We start from the raw sequence: 17,581 nt of genomic DNA, 5'->3' as shown, positions 1-17,581 counted from the left end.
AGTTTCCTCTTCAGGAAATTGTAGTGATAGCATCTTTCTCAGCAGGTTAAGATTCACTGTGGGAAGACACCAAGTCAGCATGTAGCTGAAAATCTTAATACCAGCTGTTTTGGTGTTTGGTATTTGAGTCTATAACTTGACATTTTCTGTACATCATCTCAATTAACTATCCCAGCAAGCCTTATGGAGGTGGGAGGTGCCAATGTTAGGACCCTTTACAAATACCCAGATACCTGAGCAAAAAAAAAAAAAAAAAAGTCTCAGAGAGGTAAAGTGACTTACCCAAGGCCACACAGCTGAGACAGACACAGGGAAGCCACAATTCATGATAGTTACTCAGATACATTGACCCAGCACAACTCGGCCCAGAGTCTTGCTGGGATTCAGAAAACACTTCAAAAGGAAGGCCTCAGAAACAAAAGTTTTTTTCTGACCTTCTCCTGCCCTCCTGTGCCTCAGTCCCATTCTCCCCCAAGGCTACCCATAAAAACTGGAATCTCTCTTCCCTAAGGCAGGTCGTAGAAACCAGAACCTCCTTTCCTCAAAGCCAGCTGTAAAACCTAAAAATACTGCTTTAACTTTTCCTCTGCCTTCCTGGGTAAAAACTGGCCACAAGAAATTATCTGACCTATCTTTTTGACTGTAAGTCACAAAACCCCCATTCCAGAGTGGGTCCTGCCCCACACCCCAAAGGGAGGAATGCTGGTCAGAGAGGCTGAGAAGAATGTAGATGGACAGGCCTTGCTGGGTTCCCGCTCCAAGTCTGTTAGTAATAGGCCATACACTTTCTGCCCAGTAAAATTCCTGCTCAGCTATTGAACCTAAGCATAAAAATGGACAATTTCTGTTGCACCTTTGGGTCTTCTTCCTGAAGGCTCCCAGGTACATGTTAAATGAATTCAAATGTCTTTTCTCTCTAATTAATCTGCCTTTTGTGGGTTGACTTTTCAAAAGGAGCTTTCCCTTCACCCTACGGTCTCATCTGTAAAGTAAGCGTAATAATCCCATAAGCCACTTCCTACTACTGGCAAATCCTATACTATAGGCCTTTATGTAAAGAAAAGCTAAATCCCTCATCTGCAGCACTTGCTGATTTCTGTGGTATAAAACGCTCCCACTGTGGCTGGTATAAAGCAACCAACTACTGCCCTGTGATTCCCAAACATTTAACAAGTGCCTCTTATTTAATAATCAGCTCCCAGCAGCCAATGCAGACCAGCTCTAGCATATCATGGGTACTGTCTGTCCCCCTCCTAGGCCCTCTAAAGGGATAACCCTGATCTCAGAGCCTTGAGATCCGACTTTCCTTTGCTAGACAAGAAGGCACAGGCTGTACTGCTACCAACTGTAAGCCAGGAGCCACCTTGCTGCATCCCAACCCATGACCTCTTTTAATCTGAAGGTATCATGATCTCCATTTAATAGATGAGAGAACTCAGGCTCAAAAAAGTAATGTCTACTGGCCACAGTCACCAAGAAAGTAGATATCAGCCGGATGCGGTGGCACGTGCCTGTAGTCCCATCTACCTACAAGGCTGAGACAGGAGGATGGCTTGAGTCCAGGAGTTCTGGGCTGTAGTGCACTATGCTGATTGGGTGTCTGCACTAAGTTCAGCATCAATACAGTGACCTCCCAGGAGCTGGGGGCCACCAGGTTGCCTAAGGAGGGGTGAACTGGCCCAGGTCAGAAATGGAGCAGATCAAAACTCCTGTGCAGATCAGTAGTGGGGTGGCACCTGTGAATAGCCACTGCAGTCCATCCTGGGCAACATTGTGAGAACCCATTTCTAAAAATAATAAATAAATAAAATTTAAAAAAAGAAAGTAGGACTCAGACACAGGTCTACCTGATGAGATTCCTCACACCAAAGCATGCTGAAGTCTTAGGAGATCTGGACCTGACACAAGCAAGCCGTGCCCTCTTTCTTAACCTCAGTTTTCCCATTTGTAGGAGAAGGAATTGGACCAATTAATTTCTAATGATCCTTTCAGCCCTTTGAGCCACAATTTTAAGATTCCAAGAGTATGGTGGGGTGGGAGTGGGGGCTTACATCAATAGAATGAATAAATCCCCGAAGGGAAAAATGTCACATTTTAATGGGGGAAGAGGAGGGGAGAGGTGTGCAGGAGGGGGCACTTCCAACTGCACAGGGGGATGTGTGTACTCAGAGGAGGTATGATTTGTCCTGCCTGCCTGGATTTGGAGCTCAGCCGCAGTCCCTCGCTTGTGACCCTGGGCTAGTAGCTTCACTTTTCTGATTGTTTTGGTCCTGCTAGTAATCTGCCCTGTTGTTCTATAAGTCTAATAGGGCAGTAAAGGGTCCTCAATGTAAAAACCTTTGCCCCTGCTAGATGTGGCAAAAGTTCTCCTCCCTTGGCAAACCACATGAGTTCTCCCCTCTTCCTTCTATCTCCCCATGTGGGTTTAGCAAAAGCCAAGGCTCTTTGCTACCCTGGCCTAGAAGCCCAGAGCAGCTGAAAGAGGAGGGGGAGGCCTGTGGTTTCTGTTTTCATTGAAGAAGGGAGAAGCCAAGCCCCTCCCTGTCCCCTCCCCGTCTGGGCCCGTCTCCCTCAGGCCTGCACCAGTTAGCCCCTTCCTCGTCTTAGTTTCAGGTTTCTGAAGGCCTGTGTTCCCAGAGGAGGCATTAAGGATGGAGGAATGCAGGCTCCACGCTAGCCCAGTGAGGGGCTGTGCAGAGAAGCATCTGGGGGAGAGCCCCACCACCTGCCAGCTGCGTCCCAGCCCAGCCCCCACTGGAGAGCAAGAGAAAGGAAGCGGAAAGGAAGGCATCCAGCAGGCTCTCAGAGGACTTCCTGCACTCCCAGGTTAAGAATTCCTGTGTGCTAAGGGGTGGGAGTCCGGGAACCTAGGCCATTTGGAGAGTGTGAAGGGGGCGCAGAGTTTGGGGGCTTGAAACAACCATGGGCCAGGGTCTGGGTGCAATGAACAGTACTTGTGGGTGAAGATGGCAAGGGGTGGTGTTTACTGAGCCACTGCTGCCTTTTAGGCATCATAAAAGCCTTTTAACCTGTGAAATCCAACTGTAAGAGGGTCTTCCTGCTGCCGGCCAAGGCCAGTTTCTGCAGGAAGTTACAACCATGAAGAAAATGAATTAAGCATACATCAAGCAGAGGCCTAGGATGGCAAAAGATGATCCAGCCCCAATCCAACTCTCAAACTGCTGCAGAGCCAAGCAACTCCTTCCTGAGGTTCTCTGGGAAGGCCGGGGTTGGGGAGCTAATCAGTACCTCCCAAAGAAAAGCTTCCCACAGCCTGCTTGAGACACCACGCCCTCTCTCACCTCTCATCAGGAGGTGGTGTCTCCTGGTATCTGCTCTCAACTCTCCTCACCTATGTCCCCACCTCTCACTGTCTGGATTTTCTGAGTCTCTACTCATCCCTGGAGCATCATAAACTCTGACTTTCTCGGGACAGCCCAGCAATGACTTTTTATTGCTAATGGTGCCCCTTTTATGCTCAAAAGTGTCCTGGGAGAACAGTAAATGATACAGTCTTCCTCCGCAGTCGCCACTGACGTCCAGTTTCTGCAAAAGCCTTGCAGCTGAGCAGGCTGGCAAGCACCTTAGAAGGTGAGGGAGGAAGCAAGGGTGTCTTCTACCCCACCCCACCCCCATGCAACACTGACTTCACCAATCAATCCCCCATTCTGCAGACCTGGAAATGAAGATCCAGAGCTCAGCACTTGCTCAAAGTCAAACATCCAGCACATCCCAGAGCTGAGATGGTTCTGCTAGGATCTGAGGTCCTCGCATTTCCCACGATGCTGGATCAATTGGGGACGTTTTACATTTCCAAGGGAGAAATAGATAGTCTCTCTCATGCTGCTTGGGGACACCCTGAGGCCCAGAAAGGGTCTAGGCTTAACTCAAGGTCACACAGTGTGCATCAGTAGCAGAGCTTGTGTTAGAACTTATTCTCAAAACATCCCTGAGTTTTTTTTTTTGCAGTTTTTGGCCAGGGCTGGGTTTGAACCAGCCACCTCCAGCATATGGGGCCGGCGCCCTACTCCTTTGAGCCACAGGTGCCACCCAACATCCCTGAGTTTTTCCTGAGCAGACAGGATGCTTCAGTGCCACTCTAAAGCAGGATGTGACACGCGTGTCACTAGTGTCTCCACCCTGACTGTGTTGGTTCTATCCATACATCTGAGTATTTGTCAATTTTCCTGTCCAACAGGCTCCCTAGAACCTCCCTTTCTAGCCTCTCTCCAGAGCGTGCAGCCTGGACCCAGATCCCAAGTAACATCAGGGGCCCCAAGTAGATGTTGTGGGTCCAGGAGAAGAGTAGTGTCCAGATGCTGGAAAGTCCCACTGCAGTGCCTGTTTATCTGAGTCCCAGTGTCAGAGATATCTTAACTTTGTTAACTAAACTTGGTATTCAAGACTCACTCTGCTCTCACCTCCCTCCCCTCCCCCCCATCCTATGCTCCATCCATACGGTTCTAAGCATTCCATGCTTTTTCTAGTCGTGAGGCTTGAGCACATGCTATTCCCTTTGTCTGGAGTGCTCTTTTTCCCCTGTCAGAAAACCTCTTATTCAGCCAGGCGCCATGGCTCACACCTATAATCCCAGTACTCTGGGAGGTGGAGGCAGGTGGATTTCTTGAGCTCACAAGTTTGAGACCAGCCTGAGCAAGAGCGAGACCCCATCTCTAAAATTAGCCAGGTGTTGTGGCAGGTGCCTATAGTCCCAGCTGCTTGGGAGGCTGAGGCAAGAAAATCACTTGAGCCCAAGAGTTGGAGGTTGCTGTGAGGTATGATGCCACAAAACTTTACCAGGGGCAAGAAAGTGAGACTCTGTCTCAGAAAAGATAGATAGATAGATAAAGTCTTATTCATCAATCAGAAACCAAATTAGATGCCCCTTCCCAGAATATTATAATAATAATCAGCTGGTAGACAAGGATAAGTCCTATGGATTAATGTCCTTTCTGATTGGTCAGTGACTATGACAAACAGGTTGTTAAAGAGTTAAACCCTCACCCCTGACCTCTCCTCCTGTGAAGGCTTCCCTGATCCCAAGCAGCGTCCTCCTGCTCTACCCTGGAGCCCTTCATATAGCCTTTACTGAAGCTCTCTCCCATGAGCTGCCCCTGCCTGGCCTGGCTCTGCCTGCTTCCAAAGGGTAGGGATCTGTGGCTGGTCCATCATGGCATCTCCCCTTGGTCACAGGTTCTACTCCTTGAACCAGGGTTTTCAGAAGCTGAGGGAATGCTGGGAAACTTTGTAATTCCCATTCCTAAGTGGGAGGTGCTTCCTGTGGGTCGCAGCGTGTGCCCTCATATCAGCTTACCCTTCCATCTGACAAGTATCAGTCCCATTCTACAGTAGGAGAAACCAGGATGCTAAGAGGGGAGGGACATTGGCCAAGGTCACAGAGCAAGGAAGTGATGGGAACTAGGATTTGGATCCAGGTCTAAGTCTGAAGTTTCTGCTCTTTCCACATGGTCTCTTGGAATCCTAGGCAGATGTGTTTGGGCAGGCAAGGACAGTCTTAGCTTGGGGGATTGTCTCAGGCCTGCCAGACCCCTGCTCAGGACAGGGGTGGAAGTGTTAAGGAATGAACATGGATTTCATCCATCCACATGCAGGGGCCCAGGCCAGGATGGCTGCACTAGATGGGTCAACTGTTTGGCCTGAGTTCCCCTTCTCAGGCCTCCAAGTCAGCCTTGGTCTTTAGCTGCGCTTGTTGTGAATTCTAAATAAGGATACTAGGAAACAGTTCTGCAGGAGATGTGGGGTTTTCCAAGACAAACAGAACAGAGGAGACACAAATGTCCCTCCCACAGGATCACATAGCACTGCCCACTGAGAATGTCTTCTCTGACCCAGAGACCACCACATGCCAGACTCTTGTTCTCATGCGGACTTCGAGGTAACTTGGCAGAGTCAGCCCAAGCCTTGAGCCATGAGATAAAGATTCAAATCCTGAACTCAACATTGGCAAGCCATTTTACCCTCTTTAGCCTTGTAGGCTTTGTTGTAAATGAAGTGATTGTTGGGAAAATTAAATGGGATAGTTAGTGTCAAGTGCCAGTATGGGGTTAATGTTCCCTCCACAAATGGGGACTGAATCAGAACTTTCTAGAGTAACTCTGTCCCTCCAGAGAAAGTCCCAGCTCCCATTCCCTGCCAATCTTGGTAACCCACAAATTCCCCAGGTAAGAGCATCATGTCTTCTGCTTTAATATGATGGGTTTAACCTTCAGCCTCTGTGGGTGGGGAAAGCACAGTTCCTCTTTCCTCCCTAGTCTAGAGCTTTCTCCCTCCAAGCCCATGTGGGAGGTTTTGGGCTTTGTTTAGATGAGATTATTGCTTAGGAGAAAGTCTGTATACCCTGAAAATGTAGAAACCCAAGTCCTGCCATCTTCACCTCCATGTGGTTTCAACTCATGCTTTTCAGGATGTGGCTGGGCTACCAACCCAATATCTGAAAATTCTCATTTATTGAATACAAAAGCATGCCTGAGCATTCACTGCTGGGTTCCTTTAAATAGTCAGCTCCTTGTGTGTATTGTATTAATAAATGGAATCTCAAACTCCGCACAACTTCTCAGACACCTCTGTAGAGCCAACTAAGTGACCGTCTCCCTGAAGTCCCACCATGTTCCAAGAGCTACTTGAGCGGGCATTTCAGTGGAAGATTTGACCTTGAGCTTCATGGGTTGCAGAGCCAGCTCATACCCAGAGTCCTACCTATGACTGACGGGAGAAGCTTTATTGTCCTCATTTCCCAGTCTGAGAAATGGAGGCCCACAGGATGGAGGCGGCTCACCTCAGCTCCTGCACAGAGTGGGACTAGAATGAATTCTCTGGTGTCCCTGTGCTCTCTTCAATTTTAAGGCAGAATTTGTAACCTTTCCCACACTTCAGAAAGAGTCCCATGTAGTATCTCTCATTGGGGGCCCTTTGCAACCAACAGTGTGAAGTCCCAGCTCCTGAGAATGACATTGAGGGGTCTTACATGCTGGTCTCTGTTGACTTGCCCAGTGCCCACGCCATATTCTCTTGTGTTGCAGCTCCACAGAACCCCCATCCAGGCCCCCATGACCCAGAATTGTTGTATAGGTCAACCCCTCTGCTTCAACCCCACTGCTAATGAGCTTGGGCATAGTGGTGGCAGGGGAATGAGAGTTATAAATGGGAGAGTGTACATGAGGGTCAGGCTAGGATGAGCCAAGTCAGAAGGCCAAGGTGCAAAGTGTAAGTGGATGATTCCTCTAGAAATTAAACACAGAGCAATCCCACTCCCAGGTATATGCCCCAAAGAACTGAAAACAGGTGTCCTAATAAAAACTTGTACATGAATGTTCATTGTGCCTTTATTTACAATAGCCAGGAGGTGGAAACAAGTAAAATATCTATCAACAGATGCATGGATAAATAAAATGTGGTATATCCATGCAATGGAATATTATTTAGCCATGAAAAAGAATGAAGTGGTGACACATGCTGCAACATGGATGGACCTTGACCCCAGTATGTTAAGTGAAAAAAGACAGTCATGGAAGACCACATATTGTATCACTCCATTTATGTAAACTGTCCAGAATAGGCAAATCTGTAGAAAGAAAAAGTAGGTTAGTGGTTATTAGGAGCTGAGGGGAGGGGGAAATAGGGAGTAGCTACTAAGGAGTAGAGGGTTTTCAGGTAGGGTGATGAAAATGTCTTGGCACTAGATAGATGTCATAGTGCCACAACATTGTGAAAACACTGAATTGTACACTTTTAAATGATTAAATTGGCAAATTTTATGTTCTATGTAATTTATCATGGGCAGGTGGTAAGGAACCATTCACTCTCAGGACCTCACCTGCACTTGCAGGCCCCCCCTCCCCCGGGTGAGCACCACTTTATGTTTTGTGCCCTGGGTGCCTCACTCACTTCACCCCAATCCTAGGCCTGGGCCTGGTGCTCACAGCCTGCCCTATGGGTGAAGATATTTCTGGATCTTTTCCTGCATCCACCGCTCCCCAGGAGACAGGAGAACACTTTCTTTGGCTGTTCAGGTCAGATGCAGAATAGGGACATTTGAGGGAAAAAAATTAGAGAGAGGGGCCTGGGAATAGGAATTGTTGGGGGACAACCAAGAAGTACTCACTGGAGAGAACAAGTATAGAGATGGCAGATGGAGAGTGAGAGGAAAGAAGAGCCAGGCTCAGTTTTTTAAAAAACAGCTTTATTGGGACATAATTCACATACCATAGAATTCGCTCACTTTAAGTGTACAGTTCAGTGGGATTTTTTTCTTTTTCTTGTATGTGTTTAGTCACAGATATGTGTAACCATTGTGACAGTCAATTTTCGGATATTTTCATCATTAAAAGAGAAAACATCCTTCCCTCACCCAACCTTAAGCAACCACGAATCTACTTCCTCTTGACTTGCCCATTCTGGAAATTTCATATAAATGGAATCGGATAATTGTGTGGTCTTTTGCGACTGACTGCTTTCACTTAGCATAATGTTTTCAAAGTTCATCCATTATAAATAAAAGTCTACTGAACTATTTTCCAATGTGGTTGTACAACTTTGCATTCCTGCCAGCAACACATGCTCTACATCCTCTCCAGCTCTTGGTATTGCTAGTATGTAACATTTTAGCCATTCTGTAGGTGTGCAGGACTAGGTCACTTTAACCTGGCTTTAATTTGCATTTACCTAATGCATAATGATGCTGAGCAATTCACGCTCTTATTTGCCACCCACATACCTTTTCTAGGAGAATTATCTCTTCAAGGCTCTAGCCTATTTTATTAATAAGTACTTTGTCTTATTATTGAATTATGGGTTATTTTTAAATTCTAGATACCAGTTATTTATCAGACATTTCTTCTGGTCTTTTGCTTTTCTTTTTTTTTGGCCATGGCTGGGTTTGAACCCACCACCTCTGGTATATGGGGCTGGCGTCCTACTCCTTTGAGCCACAGGTGCCACCCTTTTCTTCTTTTTTCTTTTTTTGTGAGACAGAGTCTCACTATGTCACCTTTGGTAGAGTGTCACAGCTCTCAGCTACCTCAAACTCTTGGGCTTAAACGATACTCTTGCCTCAGCCTCCCAAGTAGCTGGGACTACAGGCGCCCGCCACAATGCCCGGCTATTTTTTGGTTGTAGTTATCGTTGTTTGGCAGGCCCAGGCTGGATTTGAACCTGCCAGCTCTAGTGTATGTGGCCGGCGCCCCAGCCCCTGAGCTACAGGCCCCGAGCCATCTTTTCATTTTCTTAACAATGACTCTCATAAAGCAGAAATTTTAAATTTTAAAGTCCAAATTAACCATTTTTGTCTTTTATGGATTATGTTTGCATCTTTTGTCTAAGAATCTTTATTCAAAGTCATAAAGATATTTTCCTATATTACCTCTTAGAGGTCTTATAGTTTCATAATTTACGTTTAAGTCTATGGTGCATTTGAGTTGTTACATGTGCCAGGGTTGAGGTTTTGTCTTTTGATTATGAATGTCTGCTTGTTTCTGCACAATTTGCTAAAAAGACTATTCTTTCTTCATTGAATTACTTTGGTCCGTTAATCAAAAAGCAACTGATCAAATGTGTATTGGTCTATTTTTAGACTCTATTCTGTTCCATTGATCCATAGGTCTAATCCTGTGCTACCACCACACTGTCTTGCTTACAGTAGCTTTTAAAAATTGTTTTGGCTATTCTAGGTTCTTTTAGTTTCCATATATAACTTAGAATCAGCTTGTCAATATCTACCAAGAAATCCTGCTGCAATTTTGATTGGGATTGTGTTGACTATAATTTGACTAGGAAAGAATAATATAATTCTTCAAGAATTACTAATATTTTATTAAAGTATCAAGTCTTCTCATTCATGAACATGGTATATCTCTCCATTTATTTATGTCTTGTTTGATTTCTCTGCTGATGATTTTCAGTTTTCAATGTGCAAATTCTATTTTATGAGATTCATCCCTTAATTTGTCATGATTTTTATACTATTGTTAATGATATTGGCTTTCAATTTCAAATTTGTATTACTATTATATAGAAATAAAGTTGATTTTTCCATATTGGCCCTGTGTCCTGCAACTCTGCTAAACTCATTATTTTTATTTGCTTTTTAGTAGGTTTTTGGGATTTTTCTATATAGATATTGTTGTCTCTATAAACACAGTTTTATTGAATCTTCTCCAACCTGTTTGCCATTTATTTACTTATTTGTTTTATTGTACTGTCTGGGACATTTAGTACAATGCCAAATAGAAATGGCAACAATGGAGATCCCTGCACTATTCCCAGTCTTAGTGGAAAAATATTCTTTCATTATTAGATATGTTGTTAGGTATAGGTCTTATTGTAGATGTTCTTTATCAGATTGTGAAAGTTCTCTTATATTCCTAGTTTGAGGAGCATTTTCTTTTTAAAAACATTCATGAATTAGCTGGACACAGTAGCTCACACTTGTAATCCTAGGCTCTGGGAGGCCAAGGTATGAGGGCTGAATGAGGTCAGCAGATTGAGAACAGCCTAAGCTAAAAATTAGCTAGATGCAGTGGTGTGTGCTATAATCCCAGCTACTCAGGAGGCTGAGGCAGGAGGATTACTTGAGCCCAAGAGTGTGAGGTTGCAGTGAGCTATGACCACATCACTACACTCTGTCCACAGCAACAGAGCAAGAGACCTTGTCTTGGAAAAAACAAAATAAAACAAAAACCAAAAAACATGAGCGGATCTTTATCAGATACTTTTTCTGCATCTATCAAGATGTTTTTCTTCAGGTGATATGAGCTATATTGATTGATTTTTGAATGTTGAACCAACCTTGCATTCCTGAGATAATCTCCATTTGGTCTTAATGTATTATCATTTTTATTTTTTGTTAAACTTCATTTGCTAATATTTTGTTAAAGATTTTTGTATTTATATTTATAAGGGATATAGGCTTAAAGTTTTCTTGTAATATCTTTGTTGTGCTTTGGTATCAGGGTAATTTGGAGCTCATAGAATTAGTTAAGGGTTTTGCCCCCCTCTTTTATGTTCTAGAAGAGTTTGTGCAGAATTGATATTGTTTTGTAAATGAATTTAACTGGTAAAATTCACCAGTGAGGTCATGTGGGCCTGGAAATTTTTTTATGAGATAATTTTAACCTATGGATTTATATTCTTTAACTCATGTATTGGATAATCTGTTTCTTCTTGAGAGAGCTGTGGTAGTTTGCGTCTCTCAAGGAATTTGTCCATTTCATCTAAATTGTCAAGTTTATGGTCATAAAGTTCAGCATAATTTTCACTTATTTTCTTTTTAGCATCTGTAGGAGATACTCTCTCTCTCATTTTTGATATTGATAATTTATGTTTTTATTTATGCCCTAATCAGTCTGACTAAAGGTCTATCACTTCTGTTGACATTTTCAAAGAGCCAATATGTGGTTTCATTTATTTTCTCTCATTTTTCTGTAATTTATTCATTGCCTGTTACTTTTATCTTTGTTATTTCTTCTTTTCTACCTCTTTTGAATTTCATCTGCTTTTCTCTGTCTAGTTCCTTGAGTTAGAAGCTCAGCTAATTGAGTTTGGAATTTTCTTTCTTTTTTTTAATGCAACCATTTAGAGCTACATCTACTATACTATCTTAGCTACATCACACAGACTTTGATATGTTATATTTTCATTGTGATTCAGTTCAAAATATTTTCTAATGTCCTTTGTGGTTTCTTTCTATGTATTCTTTATTGACATACATGGACATACTAAAACTTTTTTTGTTAAATCCGTAAGTGAAAGGATACACAGCGACTTCCAGAAAGGGCTTATTCCTAGGAGTGAGAGAGAGATGGAAATGAGTTGGGGAAGGTGGTAATGTTGCCATGCTCACCACCAGTTTATTTCTCTTCTTCTGAGCACATGAAAGGATAATACTTCACTGCTCATTTGAAGGTGGACATGGACTCATGACATGCTTTAGCCAAGAAAGAAGTGACATATCCCACTTCTAAGAGGGAACATCTAAGAGCAAGTGCCTGAGTCTTCGTGCTCCTTTCCCTTCATGGTGAAGCCTGAAGACTTTTGCTCAGATCATAGCGTCATAATATAGTGGAGTGTCCCTCAGACCAGGTTCCTAAGAGACCACAGTGAAGGGTGGCGCCTGTGGCTCAAAAGGGTAGGGCGCCAGTCCCATATGCCGGAGGTGGTGGGTTCAAACTCAGCCCCAGCCAAAAAAAAAAAAAAGAGACCACAGTGCATATAGCCCTTGCTGGATATAGAGAGTGAGAGAGAAATAGACCTTTGTCATTTAAAGATGCTGAGATTTGTAATTTGTTACTACAGAGTAACCTTGCCTTTCCTGGCTAACACAGGGAGCTTTGATTATATTTGTAAGTTTGGTTTTTTTACACATCTAAAGACTCATTGTAACATGGGTGGCAGGTACATGAGAGTTTGCCATGTAATCTTTTATACTTCTTCTTTATATTTTTAAAGGAAAAACAATATTAAAAGAGAGACGATAGAAGAGGAAGAGAAAGAGGCAAATAGGGTGATGGGCTTCTTCAACCCCCTAAGTTATTTCTCTGTCTATCTTTTGGATTGGGACGTCACAGGAGGGAGGTTTGACTGTTTCTTCAGCCAGAGTACCATCTACAAGCAGTTTCTAATCTCACCATACTTCATATCACTTGTCACCAACTGATAATATTCCATATTTATTGTATGGTCATTGCCCCACCCCACCCCTGCCTTTAGAAAGTAAACTTCTTCAGACCAGGGGCTTTGTTTTATAATCCCAGTGCCTAAAACAATGCCTGGCATACAGAGGCCCTCACTACCTGCTTACTAAATGAGCACATGCCAAAGATTGCTCCCACCACCCATCTCTGTCCAGTGAGGACAGAGACTGCGTCTTCTCTCTGTTCCATCTTCCTTCTCGGTTGTCCTCCCCCCAAAGTGACTTCATAGTGGAACTGACAGAGTGTAAGCAGCTCTTTACTCAAAGGTCCAGGTATTTGTTCCAAAACCACATTTCTGTGCTCTCTGTGCACACGTACATGTCTGTTCATGGGCACACACCTGTACCTGTGTCTGTCTGTCCATGTCTGGGGATGGGATGAGGGGAACAGGAAGCTGTGTTTCTGGTGCAGCCAACTCCTTCCTCTTCATTGCAGAGAGACACAGTCAGACAGCACTTCCAGCCGGCATTCCCCCACAGCCTCAGACAGGGGCCTGAGGCTCAGCTTTCTCCAGAAGATGTGGGGAACATGTTACAAAGGCTCTTCAGTAGCCTCTGAACTGTTTCTTGGCTGCAGAAATTCCCTGGCCACCTGGGCATGGAGACGCTCTGGCTCCACCAGCCCACGCAGAAGCCTGAACTCATGTAATTAGACATGATGACACATGGTGGGAGCTCCCAGAATCCCATGCTCTAATAACACACTTGCTTCCCAGCCCCATCTCAAGAGGCCAGCAGAACTCTAATTAGGTCTGGCGCCAGCAGGTGGAAGAACCAAGGAGCGAGGGAGAAAGGAGAGAACACTGCCCTTGGAGTTTGTCAACCTGTGCACCAAGTCCAGCTTGGTTGCCTTTTGACTTTAAGGTTTTTGGCAACTCAGTTCTTTTCTTCAAGCCTTCATTTCTTTATCTGTAAAATGGGGCCATGACTTTACACCACAAAGGGCTGTTGTAAGGAACATGAGTCCTCTCCTCCAGAGAGGCTGCCAGTAGGATAGGGGTGGGTCTGGGCAAGGCCCCAGATTAGGGCCAGGGCCCTTAGGAGGGACCTCAGGCAGGTGTAGGGGAAGCTGCCAAACCTTGAAAGGCCACTTTTGCAAAAGTTGGTTCTCCAAGAGCTCATTGAAGGACCACTGCCTCACATTACCAAATTGACTGATTTTCTAAAAACTTGTTTAAGAAATATTCTTTTTGATTATGTTCAATGTACATTCCTCTGATGGATAGATCCCCTTCCTAGCCATGTTTTAGGGACTGTTCAAATTGTTCAAAGCTAAAGATCACAACACATTTGTTCTTCTGGTACATTTCTTCTTCTTCAATATCCTATGAATTTGTTTTTCACAGCATCACTTGGGAATTTTTCATTTCAGACTAATTTTTTTAAAAAACTCCATAAAAGTAATTTCCTGCTTTATCATAACTTTAGCATTTAGAAGATTCTCATGCAGCTTTTAAGTTGTCCACTCAACAGATTGCCCAGACTTATAGCTTAGCTGCATTTCTTTTCATTATATTTTTAGATTTTGATTTTACTTTTATTAAGGTTTCACATGCAATTTATTCTATAAGACTTATAATGACAAACAGCCGTCTCCTAGATATTTTGTCTTTGCCCCCAGTCCCCAGTCTTCAGAGACAACTGCTTTGTAACAAGAAGCAAGTTTCTTTTTAATTTACCTCTTATGCATCTAAACAACTTGCTTATACTATTATTTCTTGATGTTCAGTTTTACATATAATCTACTATTTTCTCACTTTAGAAGATTAGAATTTCCTTCCCATACAACCCTGTTCCTTCTTCTAGTATCATCTTCCTTATATAACCATATCATAATTTTCTGTTACATGTCTTTTATGATCATGTAAGCGTTGCTTATAACCCAGCCATATAGAGCACAGTGACTACGTTTATTTTTTGGCATGACTTTCTGTTTTTGCTAGAACTGTTTGTTACTTCTTTGGGTTTTCTTTATGTTATTTTTTAAGAGAGAAGGATATTGTCATGTTGTTCAGGCTGGACTTGAACTCCTAAACTCAAAAGATCCTCCTGCCATAGCCTCCTGAGTTAGCTGAGACTGCAGTTGTGCACCACAATGCCTGGCTCGGTCTTCTGATTTTTTTGCTTATGTGGTATCTAGGTGCCCCCCCACCCCAGTTTACCCTAAACCCTCCACCAAAAGGTGAGTTCATCAGGTAACCCTTCTGCTTCCTTTTTTTCTTAGAGACATCCATCTGGGAGCCTTTTTCAATACTTTGTAAAGTTGTGCTACAGAGGATTTGAAAATAATTGTATGTATTTAAAAATAATATTTCAGATTACAGAAAATATGCAAGAACAACACAAACAACTCCATATTTGTCTCATCCAGGCACCCCATTCACATTTTAACAGTCAGCCAGTGATGTCACTTAGGGGAACCCGACCTGAATCTTGTGTCGTGTTGCTCTCATCTCCTTGAGTCTAGAGTATTCCTCTCTCTTGCTTTGAGTTCCCCACTCTTGATGTTTTGGAAGTCATTTTGTGGAATTTGGAAATCATTTTGTGGAATTTTCTCTCACCATTACCCCCACATTGTGCCCATTGAGCAGGACCATGGCAGAGGTGATACTGAGCTGTTCTGGCTGAATCCTGTCTGGTGGCGGTAATTTTGAGCAACTGGTCATTGGATCAGATTTCACCACCGCCGAATTACTCTGTTACTTTTGTTAAGTAATAAGAATCTTTTTGTGAGATTCTTTAGCACTAAGTAAATATCCTGTTCCCGACTCCATTTACATACCTGTTTTTTTTTTTTTTTTGAGACAGAGCCTCAAGCTGTCCCCCTGGGTAGAGTGCTATGACATCACAGCTCACAGCAATCTGTAACTCCTGGGCTCAAGCGAGTCTCCTGCCTCAGCTTCCCAAATAGCTGGGACCACAGGTGCCTGCCACAACGCCTGGCTATTTTTTGGTTGCAGCCGTCATTGTTGTTTGGCGGGCCCGGGCTGGATTCGAATCCGCCACCTTAGGTGTACGTGGCTGGCGCCTTAGCCACTTGAGCCACAGGCGCCGAGCCTACATACCTGGTTTTAACCTGGTTTCACTGATAGTGCTTACCCAGGATGGTAATTATTATCATACTTGCCAAAAGTGATTTTTCTTTCTTCTTCATTTGGCATTCTAATACAAGGAAAAACTTTCTGTTCTGTCCAGTTATTTATTCATTTGTTTGTTTACAACAGTGTAAATTTATGGATTCCTAATTGTATTCGTTGGGTTATAATCCATTACCATCATGATTTGTTCTGATTTTTAAATTATACCAGATTTACCCAGAAGAACCCCTTTTTGTTTTTGTTTGTTTGTTTTTGAGACAGTCTTAATTTGTTGCCCTCAGTAGAGTGCTGTGGCATCATAGCTCACAGCAACCTCTTGGGCTCAAGTGATTCTCTTGCCTCAGCCTCCTGAGTAGCTGGGACTACAGGCACCCGCCACAATGCCCAGCTATTTTTGGAGATGAGGTCTTGCTCTGGCTCTGGCTCAGGCTGATCTCAAACCCATGAGCTCAGGCAATCCACCTGCCTTAGCCTCCCAAGTGCTAGGATTACAGACATGAGCCACCGTGCCTGACCTAAAAACCCTTTCAGCTGGCTCCTGTGTCCCTTTGATACATCCCTGTTATTCTTTGAGCACTTGTTTACTCTGTGCCACAACAAGATGTTGCAGACTCATCTTGTCCTTCCTCTGCCTCAGCTGGGGAATCAACCATTCCTCCAAACTGTATTTTGAAAACAAGATCTTGGTGCTAGGTGAGCTCATTGCTACTGGAATGCAGGTGCTTCTGGACTGTCTTGGTGAGCAAGCTGGGGAAACATACACAAATCACATACGCATATATCAAATATATATGTATATATTTCATATACCATCTGCATATACCCCTGCATCTATATGTCCGTGTATGTATATGTACACGCACTTTTCTCTTTATATTCGCTCTCTCTCTCCCTCTACAGCTACACACACTTAAATTGTGTGTTCTCACTGATAGCCCCAGTACCAATCCACCACTGTGGGGTAATTCTGTTTCCTCCTGTGCTCAATAAGGGCTCATTTTGTCCACTATTATCCATTAGAACTGTCAGGTTTCAGCATCACCTCCTGTATGTGTACCCATCTCTGACCTTCAAGGGCCACGGTTACCACCCTGCTTGCTCCTGCCCAGGGATTTTGACTGGATGACCTGACAAAGGAAGACAAGCAGGAAGGGAAGAAGGGAGAGGTGGAGGAGGCCAGGAAGGAGAGAGGAGAAAGGCAGGTGGGCATGGAATGATTTTTAGTGGCTTTAGATTTCTGGGATTTTCAGGATTGTTCATTTTGTCTGTATCTCTCCGCCGCATCCTGCTGCTGATGGGAACCTGAGTAAACATCCCTGGAGAGAGCTGGCCATCGCCCAGTCTGGGCTGCAGGCTCCAGAGGTATCTGCAGACCCCAGATCCTGATGTCCTGAGGCCCTTGAACACCTTGACAATGCAGCTCATGCACCTTGTCGGAAATTTCACAAATGCATTCATTTATTATTAATGTTTTTGAAGACAGGATCTCATTCTGTTGCCTGGGCTAGAGTACATCATCATACCTCATTGCAACCTCCATCTCCTAGACTCACATGAGCCTCCTGCCCCGACCTCCCATAGTGGGAGGATTATAAATGCAAGCCACCGCACCCAGCTGAGGAATTTTGTAAATTAAAAAAATATGTTGGCTCGGCGCCTGTGGCTCAAGTGGCTAAGGCACCAGCCACATACACCTGAGCTGGCGAGTTCGAATCCAGCCTGGGCCCGCCAAACAACAATGATGGCTGCAACCAAAAAATAGCCAGGCGTTGTGGTG

The sequence above is a fragment of the Otolemur garnettii genome, unplaced genomic scaffold (assembly GCF_000181295.1).
Source record: "Otolemur garnettii isolate 467f Iridium unplaced genomic scaffold, OtoGar3 scaffold00014, whole genome shotgun sequence".
NCBI classification, from domain to species: Eukaryota; Metazoa; Chordata; class Mammalia; order Primates; family Galagidae; genus Otolemur; species Otolemur garnettii.
This window is presented reverse-complemented; position numbering follows the sequence as displayed.